The sequence below is a fragment of the Oratosquilla oratoria genome, unplaced genomic scaffold (assembly GCF_046742065.1).
Source record: "Oratosquilla oratoria isolate Oo_2021 unplaced genomic scaffold, ASM4674206v1 SCAFFOLD150, whole genome shotgun sequence".
Taxonomy (NCBI): Eukaryota; Metazoa; Arthropoda; class Malacostraca; order Stomatopoda; family Squillidae; genus Oratosquilla; species Oratosquilla oratoria.
The window spans coordinates 168,843-180,000 of record NW_027467505.1 but is presented as its reverse complement, the minus strand read 5'-3'; positions in this window follow the sequence as shown (position 1 = coordinate 180,000).

Below are 11,158 nucleotides of genomic sequence, written 5' to 3'. Positions count from 1 at the left end.
ACAATTTTAAATTAATCAGTTATGATGTAGTGTCAATATTTACAAAAGTTCCAATAATTGATCTCATAGAATTCCTTAAAGTCGAACTAGACAAACATGTACTGCCACTCCCGACACATAGCATTGTTCAGTTAATTGAACTTTGCATTAAAGATTGCAAATTTCAGTTTCATGATAAATACTATGCCCGAACTTTCGGCATGAGCATGGGAAATTGTCTTTCTCCCGTGCTGAGCAATTTATATATGGAATTCTTTGAGAGCAAGATTTTAAGTAAAATAATTCCACCAGGAATAATTTGGCTACGTTATGTCGATGACATTCTTTGTCTATGGCCTGATCATTTAGATGAGTCACAATTCCTCAAACAAATTAATAACCTAGTCAAGTCAATCATATTCACGGTTGAAGTGAAAAATTATGGTGTGCTACCCTTTTTAGACGTTAATATTCATCGTAAAGAAAGAAACCTTACATTTAGTGTATATAGAAAACCAACTAATGTAAACTCATACATCCATTACTATTCTTCCCACCCTGATAATGTAAAAAGATCGGTTTTCTCGTCAATGTTCCTTAGAGCTTTACGGGTCTGCAGTCCCGAGTACATTGATGAGGAAATAAGAAATGTTTACGATATTAGTTTTGGATTGAAATATCCTAAACATTTCATTGATGTTTGTTACAATTTTGCAAGGAAAACTTATTACAATTCTCAGCCTAACAAATCCAAAGTCCATAATAACCTAGTAGTTTTACCTTACCAAGAAAACTTAACTATTGTTCCCAAATTACTTAAGAATTTTAATATCAATGTAGCCTTCAGAAACAATAACACTATCAAACAATACCTAATTAATAATTCTAAAAATTGCCAAAAAAGCTGTGTGTACAAAATTCCTTGCAAAATATGTGATAAATTCTATATCGGCCAAACGGCAAAAGATCTTTCTGTCGGGATAAAACAACACAAGAAATGTGTCAAAGACGGGAATGAGTCAAGTGCCATTTTTAAACTTTTAAGCACTTTTAATCACCCTATCAACTGAATCTGTCTACTCCGCTAAGACGGAAAGAGTAAACATTTATTTCCCAATGGAAGGGCATGGATCTCTCGGACAGACGCAGAGAAAATTCTACGTCGCAGAGAGAAAGAAACCAGTGATAGGCTTAAACGCCTAGAGGAAGAGAAAGAACAACTTTGGGATAATTTCTGCACTGTAACCTCTAGAGACCTCCAACAGAAAGCCAAGCATTTCCTTGAAAACGTTGAAAGGAAGCACCAACGAATAGTACTGACCCGTCATGAAAAGAAACTGATAGCTTTACATGGCGGCCCCGTCAGGAACGAGGAACACCGGGATGGCTACATTAATTTGGCAGGTATTAACCTGACCGAGGCGCAAAAGACCCTCTTAAATTTAGGTCTTAAATGTCATTATCTGAAGAAACCTAATCCAGAATCGAAAAGGATTGAGACAGAAAAACTTATAGACCGTCTCCAAAAAATCCAGCACGAAGGTAAGGTTGACCTTACTCCCACCGTTGTTAACGAGTTGGTTGGCGAGTCGGGCCGACAACGCAGCACTTTCTCTAATACAATTCTAAACAAACCCCTCCGGGAAGCTGCAAAGAAATTACGTGAGAGAGGGGACATCATCATAAGAAAAGGGGATAAGTCGGCAGTCTACGTCCTCATAAAGAGAGATGAATATTTAGACAAAATGGACAACATCTTAAGTGACCAAGCCAAATTTGAAAAACTAACCAAAGATCCAACAGATACTTTAAAAAACGAGTTAGTAGTATGATAACAATAGCTAATAAACTTCAGCAAGAAATTAAGTTTCCCAAACGACATTACCCACCTATAGGATGACTAAAATCTTAGACAATATATTAACTCCATTCATCCCCATAGGTTACTCTTTGAGGTCTGCTGCTGAGTTCATTGACATCCTGAGAACTTCTGATCCTGACGAAGACATTGCATCTCTGGACGTTAAAAGTCTTTTCACCCATGTTCCTGTCCAAGAAACTATAGAAATCATCCTGGACTACGTTTATAGATCTGACCGAACCCCCCTTTCAATACCCGAAAGGCTATTGAAGGAAATGTGTACGATGGAGGCACCTTTCCTCTCCCACAGAGGGGAACTCTTCCGTCAGGTAGATGGTGTTGCGATGAGATCACCCCTGGGTGTCCTATTTGCCAACATATACATGGCTGCTGTAAAAACTAGGACCTTCAATAGTCACCATAGACCGAGGATCTACGCCAGATATATTGATGATATTTTCATTTCCGTCAAAGAAAGCAGCGATACCAGGAAATTAGCAGACGCCCTCAAAGCCAATTCAGTCCTCAATATTACCATCGAAGAGAATAAGGACAAAACCCTTCCCTTCCTTGATGTCCTTGTCGAAAAGAAAGAGGATCGTTACGCTACTTCTGTCTTCACAAAAGATACCAATGTTGGGTGTTGCCTAAATGCCAGGGGAGAGTGTTCAGATTCTTATAAGAGGTCTGTAGTTGGTGCTTACGTCAGGCGGGCCTTCTCCCATTGCAGCACGTGGAAAGCTGTTCATACAGAACTTGAACGTGTTAGACAGGTGTTAACGAATAATGGCTTCTTTTATAACACCATAGAAGATGTTATTAGGAAGAATATGGAAGAGTTTCACACCCGAGTCAAGACCACTGCTGACAATGCGGAGAAAACCCTAATGATTTACCATAAATTAGATTTTGGCACTGCTTACAGACAGGAAGCCGATACCCTTCGTGGGATTATCTCTAGAGGTGTTTGACCTCAGGAGCCCTACGAAAGGGTCTCACTGAAAGTCTTCAGCTGTCCCAACCTGATTGCCTCCCTCGTTATGAAAAGCAGCACCGTCCCCGAGTGTCCAAAGGAACTTAACACCTGCGTAGTATATAAATTTAAATATTCTGAAGGGGCATGCAAGCCCCTCGATGTTAGCTACGTCGGCCATACCCTCACGACCTTAAGAAGACAACTGCAAGCTCACCGTAACAACGGAGCCATCCACCAACATTTTGTCGATGCCCACGATAAAGATACAACGATTATCCACCATGATAACAATTATGGAAGTTTAGTAGTAGCTGAGGCAGAAAGCATCGCTTTACAAAAGCCTATTTTAAATGTACAGATATCATCTGATTATGTCCTCCCCTCCAATAGAAAATACAGACCGTCACCACGGGACAAAAACCCATATGGGGATTGTGTCTAGACTACCAGGACGGAATCCCACATCGGGAAGTTGTTCCGGTTACTCTTTCCGTCTTAGTGGAGTAGACTGATTCCCACCTTACAAGTGACCTCTCCCTGCCGTTTTTACTCGGCCTTATATACCCATGTTTGTCTTGATGTAGTGTATTAACCTGTAGATGACCATTTGTAATAGTTGAAACAGCTGTCGGTAAAATAAATCAACATTCTGAAGCCTTTTACTATTCCCTACAGAGTTTGAATTATGAAGAAAAAAGTAAATACAGAGTTAGAGAAATGTTCTCTTAAAATCATTGACGCCACTTGTGCTTTAGCATCTAACAGGAATATATATATGTATAAATGTATATACGTATATATTCATATATGTAGATATGTATATATGTTTATATGTATATATGTCAATATGTATATATATATATATATACATATATATATATATATATGTATATATATATATATATATATATATATATATATGGCGTTCGAGATAAATTTGACAATTTTTCGGAAAGGGGAGAAAAACATATCTTGGCCAAAAATTTATGTATTCTCAAAATCCAAAGTGCATCTCTTAAAGGATCATTTGCCAAATACAGCCATTCAATGAAGCCGCCCTGACTCTCGACCACGGCTTTCAGGAGGGACTTGAACCTGCAGCACGCGGCCTTGAGGGTGTCCTTCGAGAGACGCCTGAACACCAGTATGATCCTGGCAATCAGCTCGTCCTTGGTGTTGCAGGCAGTACGATTGATGTCTTTTTCAACTGCGCCCCACACATAGTAATCCATGGGGTTGCAATCAGGCAAATTGGAGGGCCAGATGTTGAGATTGGTGAAGTCGTAGAAGTATTCAGATAGCCGCTTCTGGGTTTTCCCGGAGGTGTGCCACGGAGCTGAGTCCTGCTGCCACACGTATTGTCTTCCCGCAGCCACCCTCTCCACCCAGCGCTTGACAACAGCGAACACCAACTCAATATAGTCATCTGAAGTGAGTCTGAGTCCCTCTTCAAAGATGTGGGACGGCATGATTTGGCCTTCGCTGGAAACACACCCAAACACCATTACAGTTTGAGGAAACTTGGTCTTCATGAAGCGCTGGATTTCGTGCGGACTGTAGGCTAGCCACCTGTTGTTCTGTGCGTTGTGCAACTGGTCCTGACAGAAATTCATCTCGTCTGAGAAGAACCAGAGCATCCCCGGCTCGACTGGGTTGTTTGATCTTATTCAGGAGTTCCTTGGTTTTCATAAAACAGTTCTCTTGGGCCTTGGTGGTGAGTAGTTCACCCTTGTGCCTCTTGTATGAGGAGTAGAGAAGATCCTCATTCAGCGCTTTCTTCATAATCGCCACTCCCACGCCCATCTCTCTCGCCCATCTCTCTCTAGCAACTTCTCGACGAATTTCGTTGTACGGACAAAGTCAGAACGTCTGCTATGATCCTTCTGGGTTCCATATATACATGTATATATATATATATATATATATATATATATATATATATATATATATATATATATATATATATATATATATATAAGACTAAAGGTGGAAGAAACATACGAGGAGTAATGGGAGAATTTCACGCTTTAACGTTTCGACCCATAGGGTCTTGATCACAAAGCTAACAACTCAAACATAACAGGAGATTTTATACATGGAAGGGTCATCTCATGGGACGCTTCGGAGAGCTTGTTATCTTATTTGCGTATTCTTTTATTATTAATAAGCTTGTGGCTTTTGCTAGACATATAAAGCCTTCTCTATGGTTAATGTTATTAGTGTTAATGTATGCTGCCTCAATTGTCTTCCTTAGTTTCTTAGATGATCCTTCATTTAATACGGTTGTGTTGTTCCAGTCTGGAAGGTGGCCATGTTTATCCACATGCATTACTGAGGAGTTAGATGTTCTATGGGCTTTTACGTCATTTTTATGTTCATTTATCCTTTTATTAAGTCCGCGACCAGATTCACCAAAATATGAAGAGGGACAGCTTTTACACGGGATTTTATAAACAACGTTGTTTTCGTTAGTGGGATTATTGTAGCTACGTGTTACTAAATGTCCTACTTTGTTACCTGATGTCCTGGATATCTTAACGTCCGCTTTTAGGAGAAAAGTGTCTAGGTATGAATTGACACTAGAAGTTGGTACTGTAATGTATCTGGTTTCATTATTACATTCATTATCATTCTTATTTTTATCTTTACTTTTGTTAATTATTTCTTTGGCTTTCTTTTTTAGCCTACATAAGAGACCTTTTGGATTTTGAGTTTGATGAAAGTCTCTGTGATGTGTTGTAATTCAAGATCTAGAAATTCTTTACTGCATATACGAAATGCTCTGAGGAAGAAACCTGTTATAATACCTGTTTTAGTTCTGTCATTATGTCCTGAATAGAAGTGTATATAGTCTTCTTTATTGGTGGGTTTTCGGTATACTGAAAATTTCACATTTTTATCTATTCTATGGATAATTGTGTCTAAGAAAGGTAATTTTCCGTTATTTTCATTTTCTACAATAGATTGTGTTTTCATTTACACTGTTTAATCTTCTGAGTTTGTTGTTAATATCTGTATCATTAGGTACAATTACAAGTATGTCATCAACATACCTAAACCATGTACTATTCCTACCCATTATTGTCATGTATTCTTTTGTTTCGAGTATTTCCATGTATAAATTTGCTAACACTGCAGAAAGGGGACTACCCATTGCGAGTATTCTTCTGTTTCGAGTATTTCCATGTATAAATTTGCTAACACTGCAGAAAGGGGACTACCCATTGCGAGTATTCTTCTGTTTCGAGTACTTCTGCTTCGAGTATTTCCATGTATAAATTTCCTAACACTGCAGAAAGGGGACTACCAATTGCGAGGCCATAGAAAAGGCTTTATATGTCTAGTAAAAGCCACAAGCTTATTAATGATAAAAGAATACGCAAATAAGATAACAAGCATCCCATGAGATGACCCGTCCATGTATAAAATCTCCTGTTATGTTTGAGTTGTTAGCTTTGTGATCAAGACCCTGTGGGTCGAAACGTTAAAGCGTGAAATTCTCCCATTACTCCTCGTCTGCTTCTTCCACCTTCAGTCTTATTTGTCATAATATAGTCAATATATATATATATATATATATATATATATATATACATATATATATATATATATATACATATATACATCATACATACATATACCAAGGCTTTTTCCCCCTTCCAAGGGAGGTAGCCAAAAAGGGAAAGGCACAAAAACACTCCCACCCATTACATCCCCAAATACACTCCACACCCCTCCCACCCTTCCTCTCATCTGAGCACCTCCTGGATGACGGGTCATCCCTGCACCCTGCCCACCGCCCTGGGTCAGAAGCAGTGTCGCAAGACACAGTACATCCACAGCAAGGCCGCTTCATTTAATCGGCGACCCCCCCTCTCCGTCCCCCTTTGCATATAAGGCGAGGACGGGGAGAAATCCCTTCGGGCTGCGACAAAATTTACTCACACATACTACCCCACCCCCCACCCCCCCGCCTATTTCTCCTTATGCAATCACAACATCATCCATATACAACCATTCTCCACTCACCTCTGTCTTCCGTCCTCTCCCTTCCTTCCTCAACAGACATTCCCCTCTTCCCCAAAGCCCCCTTCACCCCATCCATCCACCTCATCCTAGGACGTCCCCTCATGTTCACTCCCTCCACATCTGCCTTCCATACCTCTTTTACTAGTCTTTCTTCACTCATTCTTTCCATGTGTCCAAACCATCCTAATATTCTTTCATCAACCCTATCTCCCAAATCCTTTTTCACCCCTGTTCTCCTCCTCACCTCCTCATTTCTCACTCTATCCAGCCTAGTAACCCCCACCATACTTCTCAGACACCTCATCTCAAACACATTCAAACTCCTTCTCTCTTCCTCTCTTATGTTCCACGTTTCTGCCCCATACAGTGCTGTTGGCACAATCACTCCTTCATACAGTCTCCTCTTCGCATCCATTCCCAAATGTCTATTCCTCATTACACTCTTTAATCCACCAAGGCATTTACTCGCTTCTCTCAATCTACATTCTACCTCCACCTTCACTCCACCTTTTCCTGCTACACTTGCACCCAAGTATCTAAAACTATCCACTTCCTCCAGTCGCTCTCCCTTAATGTTCACTTCCAGTCTACTGCCACTTTCACCCCTTGTACATCTCATCACCTTACATTTACCCACATTTATCTTTAGCTTTCTTCTATCACATACTCTCCCAAACTCTGCCACCAGCTTCCTCAATCCCTCCTCTGACCCTGCCACAAGCGCAGTGTCGTCCGCAAACAACAGCTGGCTCACCTCCCACTTTTCTCCATTTTCTTTAACCATCTCCAATCCCTGACTCACTACCCTAGCATTCATCTCTAGCACCACCCCATCCATGTATAAGTTGAACAGCCAGGGCGACATAACGCATCCTTGACGAAGTCCCACCTTTACTTCAAACCACTCACTCTCTCCATTTCTAATCCTAACACATGCTCTACTACTCTCATAAAAACTCTTGACAGCTCCCAAAAGCTTTCCTCCTATCCCATAAATCTGCATAACCTCCCACAGTGCCTTTCTGTCTACCCTATCATAAGCCTTTTAAAGATCCATAAATGCACAAAAAACATCCTTCCCTTTCCTATAGCTTTCTCACATATCTGTCTTACCACAAAGATCTGATCTACACAACCTCTACCCGTCCTAAATCCACACTGTTCCTCACCAATTACTCCTTCTGTTCCTCTCCTAATCCTCTCAATTAAGATCCTCCCATAAGCCTTCCCTACTACACTCAACAGGCTAATCCCTCTGAAATTACTACATTCACACTTGTCCCCTTTTCCCTTGTAAAGTGGAACTATACAGGCACTACTCCAGTCCTCCGGTACTCTACCCTCTCTCCAGCAAACATTAAATAACCTCACCAACCAGTCCACCATCAATGAACCTCCCTTTTTCAGACATTCTGCATGACATCCATCCAGACCAGGTGCCTTACCTGCTTTTATCATCTTTACAACTGCCTTCACCTCATCCTTCCTTATTTCTCCTCCATTCTCCTCACTCATCACTCTCATTTTCTTCGTATTTCCCACTGCAGCTATCTTTCCTTCCCTATCCTCCTTCACATTCAGCAACTCCCTAAAATATTCTGCCCATCTTCCCCTCACTGCCATCTCTTCCATTATCATCTCTCCATCTGTACCTTTTACCTTTTCTTCCCTACTTGATTCGCCTCCTCTTCCTCTCTTAATTTCTTTCCAAAACATCTTTTTATTACTTTCAAAATTTTCTGTCATACTCCTACCCCATTTCACATCTGCTCTCCTCTTTGCCTCCTTTACCTTTTGCTTTACTTCTCTTTTCTTTTCTTTGTACGTCTCATATGACTCCCCTGTCCTCTTTTGTAACCAATCTGTGAATGCTCGCTTCTTCTCTTCCACAACCTTCTTTGTTTCCTCATCCCACCATTCACTACCCTTTCTTCTATTTCCCCCTGTCCTTCTTGTTCCACACACCATCCTTGCACACTTTAAGACTCCCTCCTTGAACCATCCCCATTCCTCCTCCACACCCATCTCTGTTCTATCCTTTACTCCCTCCCACTCCTCCTTCAGCTTCTTTTCGTACTCCTTCTCCTTTTCCTTTTCATTCAAGGAGTTCACTCTAAGAACCTCCCTACCTTTTGTCCCTTTCCTCCTTCTCCATCTATCCTCCACTCTCAGCTTACCTTCCACCAAAAAATGATCTGATATTCCCCCACCCTCTCCCCTTAGCTCATGTACATCCTTTTCACCACCCTGCGCTTACAAAGTTGATTACACATCGAATATAAAAACAGTCACCACCGTCGGTGTGTTTACATAGACAAAACGTCGCCCTCACATAGACATAACAGCGTGGCCGAGCAGGCGTCGAGTCTGAATTATTCTAATTCCCTAGCTCATTTCCATTCGTACACTACCGGCCTCTTACAGGGCTCGGCAGCTACCCTTGGTCGTCCCGACCAATTCTTATTTCCCTCTTACAGGGCTTGCTAATATATTTCTAGAATAAGCTAATCTACCCTTGCGTAATTGTTAATCTACCCTCCAAAATACATCATTCATGCAATAAATTGGGAATAATACATAAACATAATACCTATAAATGTGAATAACATGCATCTCAATATATATATAAGGTATTGAATTAAGCGGTTACATGGTTGATTTGCTTTGACAGAGCCAATCTCCGGAATACAACAAAGGCAATCAGTGCTGCCACTAACACTGAAAGTAAGGGTATGATGAGGATTGGTAGCATATGTAATTCATTTGAGGGAGATCTTGACAATGGTCTTTTCTTAATTTTCAAGGGAGGAGAGTTTTCAGGCAATGTGAAGTTGAAGGTTGAAATGTAGGTGTCCTCGGTTAAATGCATTGTATTAAGGGTATTAGAAATTGTGGAAATAGTGTCTGCATGCAATTCGCAGTTATCTTGAATAGAGACAAGACCTTCAACCAAATCCAATTTAGGACTCAACCCGGGACAATTTATTGATACCTTTGTCTTGTTAGGGAAAAACAGGTAATGAGATCCTTGTATGTTACAATGAGGGATCTGGTCTACCAAAATTCGTTGGTAATGACAATTGTTCATAACAGACATATTCCTAACCAGAGAGTTCATGCGAAGCCTCTCGGAACACAAAAGAGATCATGCTTTCTCTTAGATTGTCTACAGAAAGGATATAATTGATTAGAAAATTCACTATGAACACTAACTCTCAATGGTTTATCATCTTCTCTAAGATAATAGCAATTCATTATCTAGAGTTTGAGTGTCTCTTCTTGTTCAATATTATTTCCAACACACTTCATTTTCAAAGACAGTCTTATTACTTTAAAATGGTCACAATACTCATGTGTGTACTCAGATGAGAGGTCCTTAAGTCCTTAAGGTTCCAAGTCTGACCACAGCAGATCCTAGGTTTTAGGTTTCCATGTATCTGCTTGACACCAAGTTGCAGTTGTTTAGGTCTCCCATCCCAAATACATACAAATGGTCAATACTATCTGTAAAATATATCAAGATTAATGTTCAACTCTTGAAAAATATCATTATAATATTCTCCATATTCTCCAGGGTTATTAATATTTATGCACAAAGTATTACTATAATCATCTTCATAGATCTGCAAGCTAATTTTCCTTATGTCATCTAAATGTCCTACCAATTCTTCTCTTGATTCTAAATGTTTAAGTTTAAACTTGTTTCCACCTGCAGAATCAATTACCCTATATGGACCAGTGTACCTTAGTGAAAGTTTATTATTGGGTGAGGTTGCTTTGACCATTACTAATTCCCCAATTTTCAATTCTAGTTTACGAGCTATTTTGTGTTGTTGTTCCCTCATCTCTTGTGAATACACCTGCATATGTTTCCTAACTCTTTGGTGAATACTTTGAAGAGTATTTATCCTATTGGATATATAATCATCCATATTATATATGGGTTTTTGCTCTGCAGTCAACATTTCATATGGCAGAGTTTTGTCCTCCCCAAAAATTATAAAATGAGGTGTATCCCCAGTTGCTACATTAATTTGATTGTTCAGAGTACACTTAACACAAGGAATCCAAGTATCCCAAGTTACACTATGAGGACTTATTAGGGTTCTAAGACATATAATTATCTTTTTGTTTAACCTTTCTACTACTCCATTACTTTGGGGATGGTTAACGAGTATATTGACTTTCTTGATGTGGAACACATTACATAGATTTTCCAAGATTTTGTTATTAAATTCAGTCCCATTATCTGAAACTAGGATGTTAGGTGTAGTAAAATTACAGATTATCTGATCATAGATTACGGAAGCAAT